The following is a 16,177-nucleotide window of genomic DNA, read 5'->3' on the forward strand; positions in this document are numbered from 1 at the left end:
TCAGTTTTTCAGGTGAGATAGGGTAGGCCATTGATAATTGGTGAGTGCTGTATTGCATGGAGGGGAGGATTGTTGGCTGATAATTGGTGAGCACTGTATTACACAGAGAGGGGATTGTTGGCTGATAATTGGTGAGCACTGTATTACACAGAGGTGAGGATGTTGGCTGATAATTGGTGAGCACTGCATAGTATGGAGGGGAGGACGGCAGGCTGACAGGAGCATGAAGTGTGTTTGAATGGACTTGCTCAACTTGGGCTGTGACGTCAGCCGCTCCATCCCAAATTGCCTTTCCCAACATCCCTTGATGTGCCACTGACTGACTTATGGGAGTAAACAAACTCTGCCGGTGTAGAAGAAAACTGGAGGGATATTTTCATTCTAAAGGAATTTTTATGTGCCACGATTCAGTTGCTGGCCTGATGCTTTGCTGTTGTTGTTGTAAACTTAATGCAGTTTTCTCATTTAGTTATTTATTATACTGTTCTTGTTATGCAACAACATACACAAGTAAAGCCCATCTTTACAATGACCGCTACTTATCAATGGGTTTTACATGGACTGCTGATCCAAGTTGTCCTGTTCCATTGCGTCAAACAACTTACAAATGCAGCAATGGCTCCAGCAAATTTGAAACAGCCATATAACATGTAGAAGTGCTGATTATTTTAAATGGCTATTGGAATCTCAAAACAGAGTAAAGCTTTTGTTAATAAAGTCACAGTAAAAATAATTGGGAAGAAAGTTATTACCCAGAAAAGAAAAAAGAAATTTACATAGTTGGTGAGAACCTAATGGAGCCAGCATGAAAAATTATAGTGGTTAAAATGCTAGATCAAGATGCTGTATGAGAAATTGAAAAGGTTTCACTCTCAAACAGTACAATAAGTTGATGGGTTGTTGATATGTCACATGATGTTGAAGGAGTTTTATATGATAAACTGAAAAACAACGGCTTCTCTATTCAGGTTGTTGCGTCAACAGATTTCTCCAATAAAATGTCATGTTGTAGCATTTGTAAGATTTGTAATTGATGGTGAAATTTAATAAAACTTTTTCTTTTGCAAAAAGCTACCTGAAACAAACAAAGCCCAAGATGTATTTAATATTTTGTCTTTATATCTGGAAACAAAAGCTCTGTCTTGGAGGAACTGCGTTAGTATCTGTACTGATGGTGCCTCATCAATGGTTGGCTCTATGAGAGGGTTTATTTCTCTTGTAAAACCAAATTCTGACATCACAACACACTGCTTCAACATTGTCAATGAATTTTCATGTTGTAAACAGCATTAACTAAAATCAATTTACAACCTTTATTTAAATTAAAGCTACCGAGCCTACCTTTAAAAAAATAAATCCCATTTTGGTTTAAGCCAGTTATTTAACAAGAATTTATTATGTTTGCTTATGAGTTTTTAAAATTTGTGAAAGGAAGAGAATAGTTTCAAGAAAGTTAAGCTAAGTTTAACTACCCGTTTCATTTTCAAGAAAGGTTGACTAAAAATTCATTCACTACTCAAAAGAGCATTGGCAATTATTTTTGAGCTGTTTTATTTACAACTTACTGATCACTTTAACATACTGTGAGCTGTAGATATAAGCATTTTAATGCACTGGTTCCCTGAAGCCTGAAAATTATTTCAATGGTGTCTCCAGAGCAAAAACATTGAAAAAGGCTGCCCTATGCAGGTACAATTGAGTGGGCAGAGTTTGCTCTAACTTCCTCTCCCAGTTTGATCCCAATAGGGGCCTGAAACTCAAATAGAGATGAGTCTATAGGAGATAGAGAGCATGGTGAAATGACAACAACCTTCCTCTTCATTTCAGCAAAATTTAAGAGCTGCTCATTGACTTTAAGAAGAAGATGGTACATATTCTCCTGTTTGTTTGCATCAACAGTGCTGAGGTCTAGGGGGTTGAGCCCTTCAATTTCCTAGAACTGAACATTACAAATAGCCTGTCCTAGTCCAACTACATTGACACTAAAGCCAGGAAAGCTCACCAGCACTTCTCCTTCCTCAGGAGGCTAAAGAAATTTGGCATGTCTGCTTTCACACTCACTAATTTTTAATCAATGTGCCATAGAAGGCATCCTATCTAGATATGTCACAGTTTGGTATGACAATTTTCTGTTGAGGACTTCAAGAAACTACAGGGAATAGTGGACACAGCTCAAGATAGTACAGAAACCACATTCTCCCATAAACATTGGGTACATTTCTTGCTCCCTCAGTAAAGTAGTCACACCAGACTTCTTTTCTTCCCACCCCTCCTGTTGGGGAGAAGATCCAAATGCCAGAACACACATACCACCAGGTTCAAGGACAGCTTCTATCCTACTGTAATAAGACTATTGAGTGATTCCCTAGAATTATAAGATAGATGCTTGATCTCACAATCTACCTTATAATGACCTTGTGCCTTATTGTCTTCTTGCACTTTCCATAAGATATATGAGGAGAATTAGGCCATTTGGCCCATCAAGTCTGCTCTACCATTTCATCATGCCTGATCCAATATTCTTCTCAGCCCCAATCACCTGCGTCCTCCCTGTATCCTTTCATGCACTGACCAATCAAGAATCTATCAACATCTGCTTTAAATATACACAAATACTTGGCTTCCACAGCTGCCTGTAGCAGATAAATCCACAGATTTCTGGCTAAAGAAATTCCTCCTCATCTCCATTCTAAAAGGATGGCCCTTTATTCCGAGGCCGTGTCCTCTGGCCTTAGACTCTTTCACCATAGCTAACATTCTCTTCACATCCACTCAATCAAGGCCTTTCTCCATTCGATGTTTCAATGAATTCACCCATTATTCTTCTAAATTCCAACAAATACAGGCCCAGAGCCATCAAACACTCTTCATATGACAAGCCATTCAATCCTGGAATCATTTTCATGAATATCTTTTGAACCCTCTCCAGTTTCACAACGTATTTTCTAAGATTATGAGCGCAAAACTGCTCACCATACTCCAAGTGAGGCCTCACCAGTGCTTTACAAAGTCCCAACAATACATCCTTGCTTTTATGTTCTAGTCCAGTTGAAATGAATGCTAGCATTGCATTTGCGTTCCTCACCACAGACACAACCTGCAAATTAACCTTTAAGGTATCTTGAACAAGTATTAGCAAATCCCTTTACAACCCAGATTTTTATATTTTCCCTCCATTGAGAAAATAATCACCCCTTTCATTTCTTCTACCAAAGTGCATGACAATACATTTTTTGACACTGTACTCTATCAGCCATTTCTTTGCCCATTCTCTTCATCTGTGTAAGTCCTTCCGTAGCCTCTCAAATTCCTCAACATTATCTGTCACTTTACCCACCTTCATATTGTCTGCAAACTTTGCAACAAAGCCATCAGTTCCATCATCAAAATCATTGATATTTAAGGAAAAGATAATCAGTCCCTACACAGACCTGGGTGGAACACTACTAGTCACCACAGCCAGTCAGAAAAGGCACACTTTATTCTCACTCTTTGCCACCTTCCAATCAGTCACTGCTTTATCCATGCTACAATAATCCCTGTAATATCATTGCCTTGTAGCTTGCTAAGCAGCCGCACGTATGGCAACTTGTCAATGGCCTTTTGAACAGTAACCAAATCTTCTTTGTCTAACTTCTTTGTTATTTCTTCAAAGAATTCCTATAGATTTGTCAGACAATATTTTCTGTCGAGGAAACCATGCAGATGATGGCCTATGTATTTCATCATGTGCCTCCAATTACCCAGAGACCTCATCCTTAATAATTGACTCCAACATCTTCCCAACCACTGAGTTCTGACTAAGAGGCTTATCCTTTCCTTTCTTCTACCTCTCTCCCTTCTTGAAGAATGGAGTGACATTTGCAATATTTCATTCTCCTGGAACAATTCTAGAATCTAGTGATTCTTGAATGATCACAGCTAATGCATCCACAATCTCTTCAGCCATCTCTTTCAGAACCCTGGTGTGGTATTGAGTTCAGATGACTAATCTACCTTCAGACCTTACAGTTTCCCAAGAACCTACTCTCCAGTTATGGTAACTTCACACACTTCATGACCCCTGACACCTGGAACTTCACAGTGAAGACTGAAGCAAAATACTTATTCAGTTCATCCGCCATTTCATTGTCCCCTATTACTACCTCTCCAGCATCATTTTCTAGCTGACCGATAGCCACAATCGCTTCTCCTTCACACTTAATGTATCTGGAGACACTTTTGGTATCCTCTTCAATAAGTTTGGCTAGCTTGCTTCTGCATTCCATCTTTACTTTCTTGATGACTTTATTAGTTGTCTTCTGTTGATTTTTAAAAGTTTCCCAATTCTCTAAATTCCCACTGAAGTTTCTCTATTATATGCCCCCTTTGGCTTTTACGTTGGCTTTGACTCCTCTTGTTAGCCATGGTTGTGTCGCCTATCCTTTAGAATACTTGTTCCTCTATAGAATGTACACATCTTGTGCCTTCTGAATTGCTTCCAGAAATTCCAGCCATTGCTGCTCTGCCATTATCCCTGCCAGTGTTCTTTTCTAATCAATTCTGGTCAATTCCTCTCTCATGCCTCTGTAATAATTTTTACTCCACTGTAATACTGATACATTTGACATTAGCTTCTCCTTCTCAGGTCTCACTGTGAATTTGATCATAGTATAATCACTGCCCTTAAGGGTTCTTTTACCTTAAGCTCTCTAATCAATGATGTCTCATTGCACAATGCTAAATCCAGAATACCTGTACTCCTTGTGGGCTCAACCATGAGCTGCTCCAAAAAGCACTCTAGAAACTCCCCCACCTGGAATCCCGCACCAAATTGATTTTCCCAATCTACCTGCATTTTGAAGTCCCCCATGACTATTGTAACATTGCCCTTTTGGCATGCATTTTCTATCTCCCATTTAACTTGTAGGCCACTTACTTACTACTGTTTTACCCTTGCAACTGTGTCCACAATGTTACAACACCTTCTGACTCTATGTCACCTCTTTCTAATGACTTGATTTCATTTCTTACCAACATAGCAACACTGCACCCTCTGCCTTCCTGCCTGTCCTTATAGTACCATGCATATCTTTGGCCATTTAGGCTCCCAGCTGTAATCTTTCAGCCATGATTCAGTGATGCTTACAACATTATACCTGCCATTCTGCAACTGTGCTACAAATTAATCTATGTTATTCTGTATACTGTGCACATTCAGATACAACACTTTCACTCCTGTATTCACCCATTCGATTTTGTCTCCTTTTACGTTGTAATTCATCCTACCAACAGCCTCTCCTCACTGCACATTGCCTTTTTGTTTTTTGTAAACCAGCAATCTCATCTTCAGCACTTTTATCCACCTGTCCCACAATACTTTTTGCAATGAAAAATACACTACTCAGGACCCTAGTTGCATCATGCTCAACCTTTTCATCCCTAACTTTGTCTGAGGTCTTACCAACATCTGATTCCACAACCTTCCCACTAACTGTTCTGGTGCTCTTATTCCCATCCCCCTGCACCTCTAATTTAATCCCCACCATGCAGCATTAACAAATCTTCCTGCTCAGATATTAATCCTCCTCCAGTTAAGGTGAAAACAGGTCCCACCTTTCCTGGAAGAGAGCTTGATGACCCAAAAATCTTATGCCCTCCCTCCTACACCAACTCCTTAGCCACATATTAAATTTCATAATCTTCCTAGTTCTAGTCTCGCTAGCACACGGCATGGGTAGCAATCATGAGATCAGTACCCTGGAGGCCTACCCTTTAACTTTGCACCTTACTTCCTGAACTCCGTATGGAGAACCTCATCACTTGTCCTACTCATGTGATGGGTACCAACATGAACCATGACTTCTGGTTGTGCATTCTCCCACTTAACAATGCCAAGGACTCGATCTGAGGTGTTCCAGACCTTAGCACCGGGGAGGCAACATACCATCTGGGAATCTCGTCCACAGAATCTTCTGCACGTTCCCCTAACTAATGAATCTCCTATCACTGCACTGTGCCTCTTCTCTCCCCTTCACTTCAGAGTTACAGAGGCAGATCCAGTACCAGAGATATGACCACCATGACTTTACTCTGTACTCGGGCAGTGGATCTGATTGAAATCCTGTCCTCTCAAAGCTTCCATATTCGGATTGACGGCTGGTCAAAGCTGTTTCTCGCTGTAGCAACTTGCTGCAAACAGTCGGTTTAAGATGGTACTGGCGTTGCCCAATGACTATTTACCGATGCCTAAAAGCAAAATAAAGGAAAATACTATATTTATTATTAAAGACTCTATTAATAAAGATTAATGCTAACAGCGCTAACAATGGAAAGGCCAGCAAAGGGTTGTCAAAGCGAGTGATGGTGGAGGTGGAGGTGCGGGCAAGGCCTGGTCATGGCAAGTGGAATCGGGATCGAAGCAGATTCAAAGCAAAGTCATAACATCACGAGAGTGAAGGAAGTCCTGAAGTCTGATCGACTTAAACAGCCAGCTGAATTGAAATGTTTGGGTATGGGCTGAATCAGAGCACCAGAGAAATCCAAGGGCACTAGAGGATTTAAGCACCAGGCTAGATTGAATAGGTTGGGATATCGGGACCAGAGGCAAGGGACGGGTCAGTTCCAATCGCTACTCCGCATGTTTGCTCGGCTATTCGTTGGACTGCAGTGCCAGCAGTAGTGATGCCTGTCTTCGTGTCCTTCATAAAACTCCAGGTCTGAGGGCTATTTGTTTGCGCTATTTGTTTTTTCTCTCTCTCTGTGCATTGGGTGTTTGATGGTCTTTTATTTGGTGGATTATTTTGAGATTTCTTTGTTTTCTGGTTGCCCTTAAGAATACAAATCTCAAGATTGTATTGTATATGCATCCTTTGATCATAAATGTACTTTGAACTTTGAACTTTTAACTACAATAATTTATCCCGCTACAATTAACCTTGTACTACCTCAATGTAATCTTGTAATGAATTGATTTGCATAAGTGGTATGCCAGACAATGTTTTCATTCTACCTCAGTAGAATGACAATAATAAGACAATTTACTAATTTAATTTGAAATCTCACACAGAAGGCCACATCATTGAATTGGGATAATGTACTTCAAGTTAATTTTAAAAGGCATGCATACACAGGGAATAAATGTCATTAAAAATTATGTAAGGACAAGTGATTTGATAGATGAGCTATTTCATTCCTTTTAACCAATCCCATTTTATTAATGTCCTATTTCAATAACTAGTTAGACTTTGCTATACATCTCTGGGCTAAGCTTGTCTGTCAAAAATATCAGGATCAAGAGAAATAAGATGAACAAGTTTTGATGTAACAAGACCACCCAGGATGAGTAGACTGTCTTCAAAGTGCCTAGATTCCAAGATGTTGCTGACAAGGGTTCAATTTCTGATGTTATAGCTAGAAAATATAGTTCTAATATTCAGTCCATCATCTTTGCATCGATGAACAATACAGTCAGGCTTAAAATTGTAACAGTAGGCAAGAACTTTTGGAAAGATCATCAATACAATCTGATCTTGAGAGGTTCAGTATGGAAAAAGGAGAGAGGAATCAATGACTTTCTACAACTTTGTCATTGGAGTTAAGGGTAATTGTTTCTGGAAAATGATCCTTTGGTCAGTTTCCTTGGAACAAGCAACATCAGTGGTTTTTCCTTCCTTGTCTAATGGACTATTCCTTATCGGACATTTCAATATTTTTTATGTATTCTTAAATGCTGGTGGTGGCTTTCAGTGTTCTTGTTCTTTTTAAATTTTAACTATTGTAATTTTATTACTGTAGTTTTCAGTTATGAAAAAAGGTAATAAATACTAGCTTTCCTAACTTTAATTTTATCAACATATCCAATGATGTGTTTAATATCATTACTAACCTAAGTTCTGAACCCTGGTCCTCTTCCTGCGGTGGGACGCTCTCCTAATTGGTAGGTATTTTTTACATTAATTTTTTCTCACCCAACAACTGGATGTGAGCCACACAAAAACTTAAAGGACATAACAAAAAATAAAAAACACAAAATGCTGGCAGAACTCAGCAAGCCAGACAGCATCTATGGGAGGAGGTAATAACGACGTTTCAGGCAGAAACCCTTCATCAGTAGTAAAGTAACATGGGATGGTCAAGGGGAGATAAGAAGTGGGGGGAGGGATAAAGTAGAGAGCTGGGAAGTGATAGGCTGGAGGGAAATGGGCTAGGGGGAAGGTGGAGAATTATGGGAAGTAAAAGAGAAAGAAAGGTAGGGCTGGGGGGAGAGATTATAGTGAGGGGGGAAAAGAGAGAGAAAGATAACCAGACTAAAATAATAGATAGGGATGGGGGTAAGGGGGGGCAGGGGTATCAACGGAGGTCAGTGAGTTGGATGTTCATGCCGGCAGGAAGGAGGCTACCTAGGCGGGAGATAAGGTATTGCTCCATCGACCTGCGTGTGGCCTCATCTTGACGGTAGAGGAGGCCATGGACAGACATGTCGGAGTGGGAGTGGTCTGTGGAATTGAAGTGTGTGGCCACAGGGAGATCCCGCCACTGCTGGAGGACTGAGTGCCGGTGTTCAGTGAAACGGTCTCCCAGTCTGCGGCGGGTCTCCCCAATGTATAAATGACCACATCGGGAGCACCGGATACAGTATATCATCCCAATTGACTCGCAGGTGAAGTGGTGCCTGACCTGAAAGGACTGTCTGGGGCCTGGTATGGTGGTGAGGGAAGAAGTGTGGGGGCAGGTGTAGCACTTCTTCTGTTTGCAGGGATGAGTGCCTGGAGGGAGGTCCATGGGGAGGGATGGGGGGGGGATGAATGGACAAGGGAGTCACGTAGGGAGTGATCCCTGCTGAAAGCCGAGAGTGGGGGGGAGGGGAAGATGTGGCTGGTGGTGGGATCACGTAGGAGTTGGTGGAAGTTAAGGAGGATTATACATTGGATCTGCAGGCTGGTAGGGTGATAGGTGAGGACCAGGGGGACTCTATCCCTGGTGGGCTGGTGGGGGGATGGGGTGAGGGCAGAGGTGCATGAAATATGGGAGACGCAATGGAGGGCAGAGTTGATAGTGGACGAAGGGAAGCCCCTTTCTTTAAAAAAGGAAGACATCTCCTTTGTCCTAGAATGAAAGGCCTCATCCTGAGAGCAGATGCGGCGGAGGCAGAGGAATTGAGAGAAAGGGATAGCATTTTTGCAGGAGACAGGGTGGGAGGAGGAATAGTCTAGGTAGCTGTGGGAGTTAGTAAGTTTGTAGTAGACGTCGGTGGATAGGCTGTCTCCAAAGATAGAAACAGAAAGATCTAGAAAGGGGAGGGAGGTGTTGGAAATAGACCAGGTGAATTTGAGGGCGGGGTGAAAGTTGGAGCTGAAGTTAATGAAATCGATGAGCTCAGCATGTGTGCAGGAAGCAGCACCGATGCAGTCGTCGATATAACGCAAGAAAAGAGGAGGACAGATACCGGTGTAGGCTTGGAACATAGATTGCTCCACATGGCCGACAAAAAGGCAGGCGTAGCTAGGACCCATGCGGGTGCCCATGGCTACACCTTTAGTTTGGAGGAAGTGGGAGGAGCCAAAGGAGAAATTGTTAAGGGTGAGGACTAATTCCGCGAGGCGGAGAAGAGTGGTGGTAGAAGGTGACTGGCTGGGTCTGGAATCCAGGAAGAAACGGAGAGCTTGGAGACCTTTCTGGTGGGGGATAGAGGTATATAGGGACTGGACGTCCATGGTGAAAATGAGGCAGTGGGGGCCAGGGAACTTGAAATCTTTGAAGAGATGTAAAGCATGGGAAGTATCACGGACATAGGTGGGAAGGGATTGAACAAGGGGAGATAAAACAGAGTTGAGATAGGCAGAAATAACTTCAGTGGGGCAGGAGCAAGCAGAGACAATGGGTCTGCCTGGACAGGCAGATTTGTGAATCTTAGGTAGGAGGTAGAAACGGGAAGTGCGGGGTGTGGGAACTATAAGTTTGGTGGCCGTGAATGGGAGATCTCCCGAGCTGATGAGATCGGAAATGGTTTGGGAGACAATGGACTGATGCGCCCTAGTGGGGTCATGGTCCAGGGGTAGATAAGAGGAGGTGTCAGCGAGTTGTCGTCCTTCCCATGTCATCCCATCCCATGTTACTTCACTCCTGATGAAGGGCTTCGGCCTGAAATGCCGTTATTACCTCCTCCCATAGATGCTGTCTGGCCTGCTGAGTTCTGCCAGCATTTTGTGTTTTTTATTTATTTCCCGCATCTGCAGATTCACTCGTGTTGCCTTTGGAAGGACATAGCAATGTGCTTTCCATAACAACGCACTAAAAGTGCTGGAGGAAGTCATCAGGCCAGGCTGCTCGTATGGAAAAGAGTAAACAGTTCACTTTTCTAGCCAAGACCCATCATCAGGACTGGAAAGGAAGTGAGGAAATCAGAGTAAGGAAGGTGGGGGAGCGGAGGAAGAAGTACAAGGTGGCCGGTGATAGGTGAACCCGAGAGAGGGGATACATGTGAAGTGAAGAGCTGGAAAGTTGATTGTTGAAAGAGATAACGGGCTGGAGAAAAGGAAATCTGATAGGAGAGAACAACAGACCATGGAAGAAAGGGAAGGAGGATGAGCACCAGTGGAGGTGATGGACAGGTAATGAGATAAGGTGAGAGAGGGAATCAGGAATGGGGAATGGTGAAGGGGAGGGGGTGGGGGACACTCACCGCAAGCTTGAGAAATCGATATTCATGCCATCACATTGGAGGCTACCCAGACGGAATATAAAGTGTTGATTCTCCAAACTGAGTGTGGGTTCATCAAGTCAGTAGGGGAAACGGGAAAAAAAGTATTTAAGGAATTTTGACAAATCAAAACTTCGAGGGTACGTATGTTATGTTATTTTATGTTATGTTATTGAACTATGTTTAATACAACAATGAAACAATATCCATGGTGGATTTCACTCAAAGGCAATTTACTGAACCTATGAAGTAAAATAAAAATCATTTGCCAGGTAAACGTAGGGATGACTAATTTGAAGAAAACTTATGCTACTTAAAGGATAATTGTGCACAGAAAATTGACGTTATCTAAAGCAAACCTAAGAATTGTTTTTCAGTAGTGCCCAACAAACCAGAAGGCAACATGTTCAACAAATTAAATTAGATCTTGCTCAGAACTCAAAAATGTAATCAACTTTCAAGCAAATGAACAGGATAAAAAACAGAATACGAAAAAAAGCTTTAAGTTTTTAGGATTTAACTGGAAGAGCTGACATTTTCCTCAACTGTGAGAGTAACTCATACCTTTACATGTACCCTTGGCAGTAAGATAAATATTACCGTAAGAATTGATGGATATACTGACTTAAAAACTTTGCATCTAGATCAGACTAAGATTTATACATATTGTATTCTCTGGAATGAGTAATGATATTGTATTTTTAAGAATGTATTAATGTTGTAGATGAGTAAACTACGGTTTGCAGGTAGAAGAGAATTGCTATTTCATAAGTTGAGAATTTTGTGTGGTAATCAAAAATATAGACAAGTTTTTCTTATATCTGTATACTGAGTTTGTCCAAAACCTATCCAGTTGGGAAAATCTAGCCAATGCTCCAAAGCAGCATGACCCAGAATACTGACCGAAAACTTTAAAATTGACCAAATATCACTAAAATAGTCAACACAATCACCACAAGTGGCAACATATGTATGGAATTGCCAATGGCATGATGCAAAATATTAAAAAGAGCTATTATATTCTAATATGAACTCCTTTCTGTACTGTAATCAGATTTAACATTAACTGTAGCCTACTACATTCTAAAAATAGAGTAATAAGATTACCCCTGAGTGATATATAGTGTGCTTTGGCCGGATCTTAACACTCGAGAGCTCTCCTGTTAAACCCAGGAGCTGATGTAGTGTTTTCCATTACATTCTCAGGACAAGGAAACACGCCTATGGTTAATGCATACTGACTCATCTTACAAACAGCTCCACTTAAGTACAGTTCATACATATGATTGAGCATTTGGTAGACTGGCAGATTAGATTTACTGGCTGCAGCAAGTATTGTCTGTCATGTGAGAGAATTGATTTGTGGACATATATCTGACTTGGCAACTGTCCAGGTTAAAAAGAGTTCTCAGGGATAGAACTTTGTCAGTAGCTGTGGCCACCTGTGCTACTCATTCACCTTTGTTACCTAATTCAATCAAGCATCTGACTCTTCTGAGTAATTTTTTCCAGACCCTTTTGGCACAGGCCATATACTGTACTTATGGTAGGGCTGTATGTCATTCTTTTAATTTATCCACCTAGTATCAATATCCCTCACAAATTCATCAAATAGGGAATTTTCCTTAATCTTGACTACCTAAATTATGCATTAACTTCTGTACTGCTTCAAACACACCTTCTACTCAAGTCCTGATTGAAAATTGAAAATCAGTTTGAACGACGAGAATCAGGAGCAGGTTCAGCATTAAACTTTCAGGGAAAAAAAGAAGGTATTAAAGGGAAATAACATAATTCACAGGAATTGAAGGAAGGTAGCATCTATGGAGAGGAATAAACAGTTTTTTTCATTTCGAGCAGTTGAGGAGAAGAAGCAAGAAGCCAAAGTGGGGAATTGAAGAAAATGGAAGGGAGGAAGGAAAAATTAGCAGAAGTCGGAGAAATCAATGTAAATGCTCTCAGGTTGGAAACTTCTTAGACTTAGACAGAATATGAGGTGTTGCTCCTCCTGCCGAGGGTGGTCTCATCATGGCAGGAGAAAAGTCCATGGACTAACATGTCAGAATGGGAATTTTTACAGGAGACAGGGTGAGAAGAGGTATAGTTAAGATAGATGTGTAAAATATATCAGCTGGAAACTGAAAAAAAAATTGAGGGAGGTGTCAGAAATAGAACAAGTGAATTTAAGCACAGGGTGGAAGTTGATAAAATTGATAAGCTCAGCATCAGTGCATGAATGCTATACCATTTTCTTAGTTCCTTCATCTCTGCTTTTGATCTCAGAATAAGTCTTTCCTTTCCAGGAGATCAGAGATGTCCTCCTTCTTCAATGAACAATCTTTACCTTTCTCCAACAGTGATGCTGCCTTCACCCGCATCTCTTGAATTTCCCGGATATCAGTGCTCACCCATTGTCCCACAGTCTTATCAGGCACAGAGTTACTTTTGTCCTCTCCTACAACCTGATGAGTCTTCGCATCCCACACATCAGTCACCACAACGTCTACCATCTTCATCCGGACCCGACCACCAAACGCACCTTTAAATCCTTCTTCCTTCCCCCCCTGCCCGACTCCCTGCTTTCTGCAGGGATCACTCCCTCTATGATTCCCTTGTCCATTCATTCTCTTCACACTATTTTCCCTCCTAGCGCTTAACCTTGCAAATGGCAGACGTGCTACACCTGCCAATTCAGAGCCCCAAACAATCCTCCCAGGTGAGGTAACACTTCAGCTGTGAATCTGTAGTTTATTGTATTCAATGCTCTCGAGGTGGTCTCCTCTACATTGGTGAGACCCAATGCCAACTGGGGGAATTATTTTGTCAATCATCTCTGCTCCATCCATAGAAAGCAGGATGTCCTAGTGGCCAACCATCAACCATTTTAATTCCCACCACTACTCCAAATGTTGGTCTATGACCTATTCGGCCAGGATGATGGAAGAGCAACATCTCATATTCCATCTAGGTAGCCTACAACCGATGAGATGATCGTCGATTTATCCAACTTCTGGCTTCTTCCCACTTCCCCTTCTCGCTTCTTCAATTCCTTACTCAGATGCCTTACATCTTCTCGTCACCTGCCTATCACCTATCCCTTGATGTCCCTCCTCCTTTCCTTTTCCCCATGGTCCTACCTCCTCTTCTATCAGTGTCTTTCTTCTCCAGCACTTTACCTTTTCCAGCCACCACCTCCCAGCTTCTTATTTCATCTCTCCTCCCCCACCCACCTGGCTTTACCTATCATTTTCTAACTTGTCCCTTTTCTTCTCCCCCATTTTCTTATTCTGGGATTTTCTCCCTTCCTATCCACTCCTGATGAAGGGACTCAGCCCAAAATGTCAACTGCTTATTCATTTCCATAGATACTACCTGACCTGCTGAGTTCTACTAGGATTTTGTGTGAGTTGCTCTGGATTTTTGGCATCTGCAGTCTCTCTAGTGTCTATGACAAGAGGTGAAAATAACTGTTGTAGAATTCAGGTATTTCTATTTCATACAACAATAGAGTCATACTGTCATGAATTTCTAGAGTGTAGAAATGGTCCCTTTGGCCCATCGTATCCATGGTGATCTCTCTGCTGATGTACTAAATTCACAAAATAAAGAAAAATAAAGAATATGTGTCCAAAATAGAGATAAAATAAATAAAATTCATATATATTTCCTTCAGACTTTTTGCAAGTAACTGTAAAAGATTTATTAAACGAAAGTAAATTCCCAGGGTGAAATAAGTCTTTTAACAATCATGCCACAAAATAAAGGAAAAGAGAAAGGTAAGTGCAGCCTCAGACATTCATGCAAGAAGTCCTACAATTTTTTCCACATGAAATAAAACAAGTGAAGTTCTTTCAGTTGCATCCTTTTTCCTGAAGTGAAGGATTAGATCAAACATCCTTCAAATATAGTTTTTAGTAACATATGTATAACAGTCTTTACACAACATTCTCTCTCTGTCCTTGTGCAAATCAAAAGAAACATGCATATTTTTACATCTCACATATTTTAAAACATACAGAGCATTTAATCATTTCATAATATGTTTTACTCTCAATGGGTAAACAGTCAAAACAATTTAAACACAAACTCATGCAATTCAAGGAAGATTTTTTTAAAACTCTGATGCTTAAATAACGAATATTGGAGGTTATTGATCTTTCACAAACATGCATTCAAATACCCCTGTTATCAACTAATACTCCAACAACTTTTCTTACATTCTAATTTTAGTTCTAGGATAAAACTTGGATCTTAACATTGCTTCCTTCATTTATGACATTGTCTCTTAACTTGCCACAATAACAACATTTCTTTTCCCCAGGACCATGCTTTAGTGCAGCCCCAAGCCTCCACATATATTGGTATATATGTCAGACCTTTCCTTTGCAGGTTATCCTTCCTGATAATCTTCTCAGTGCCACTGGTGAGAGTTTATCCTGCTTGAGCTGTCAAAACATGTATAATTTATGTCACAGTCAAGCCTCTGACAGGCCTGTCTTTCCTCAATCATGACTCTACTAGTAACAGACTTTGTGCAAGCGAGAACTATTCCTCACCATTGATGCAGATTGTCATGAGTCGATTGATGCCTGTCTAACAGTCCTTCTTTTTTTAGTGTAAACAGGACACTATCTATCAGTGAATACTTCTGAGTACTCCTCTTTTCACCACAGAGTCTGTAACATGATTTCCTCTCTACCTTGCCAGGCCCATCATTTAGTATCACCCTGCATTATCCCATCTTATCATTACAAGCAAACATGCTTTTATTTTTCTCAGGCACAGGAGTTTCCTTCCATTTCAATGAGATAAGTTACAGCTAAGTTCAAGACAGTGACCTTCCACATATCCATTTCAGGACTCTCATATGTGGTACAACTTCCATTCGCTGCGAAAGCATACAAGCTCATCCTAAGTTAATGGTATTAGGAAACATGTCTACAAGTATTGTTTTCTTATGTTGCTTCTATGACTTAATATTCCTTGTTCTGAATAACCACTTTTCCTTTCACCTTCCCTCAATGTACTCTTTTCTACATTGTCTACAAAACATTCTCATCCTCTACAACCTCTGTCATGGCACAAATTGCTACATTCCGCTGCTGCAGGCATTTAATTTTTCCCTCTCACAATGCATGCACATACTCCAGATTCATTTTCCTTCTCTCATCACTGCGCTCGTTAAATACCAATTATTTTCTTCTCATTCATCATTCACTGCTTTTCATAATTCAGCATGCCAACATTGTAATTTGATTGCTTGAGAATTTGAGTTACTGTATCTTATTTCCATCCATTCATTTCCAGCAATCTATTACCTCAATCTTCAAAAACAGTAGTGCAGTAGTTAGCAAAATCACTTTACAGTGCCAGCGATCACCGATCAGTGATTCCTGCCACTGTCTGTAAAGGGTTTGCATGTTGCGCCTGTGAGCATGTGGGTTTCCTCCCTCATTCCAAAGGCATTCAGGCTGGTAAAGGTTAGTAAGTTGTGGG

Source organism: Hemitrygon akajei, chromosome 20, assembly GCF_048418815.1.
Source record: "Hemitrygon akajei chromosome 20, sHemAka1.3, whole genome shotgun sequence".
In the NCBI taxonomy this organism is placed as follows: domain Eukaryota; kingdom Metazoa; phylum Chordata; class Chondrichthyes; order Myliobatiformes; family Dasyatidae; genus Hemitrygon; species Hemitrygon akajei.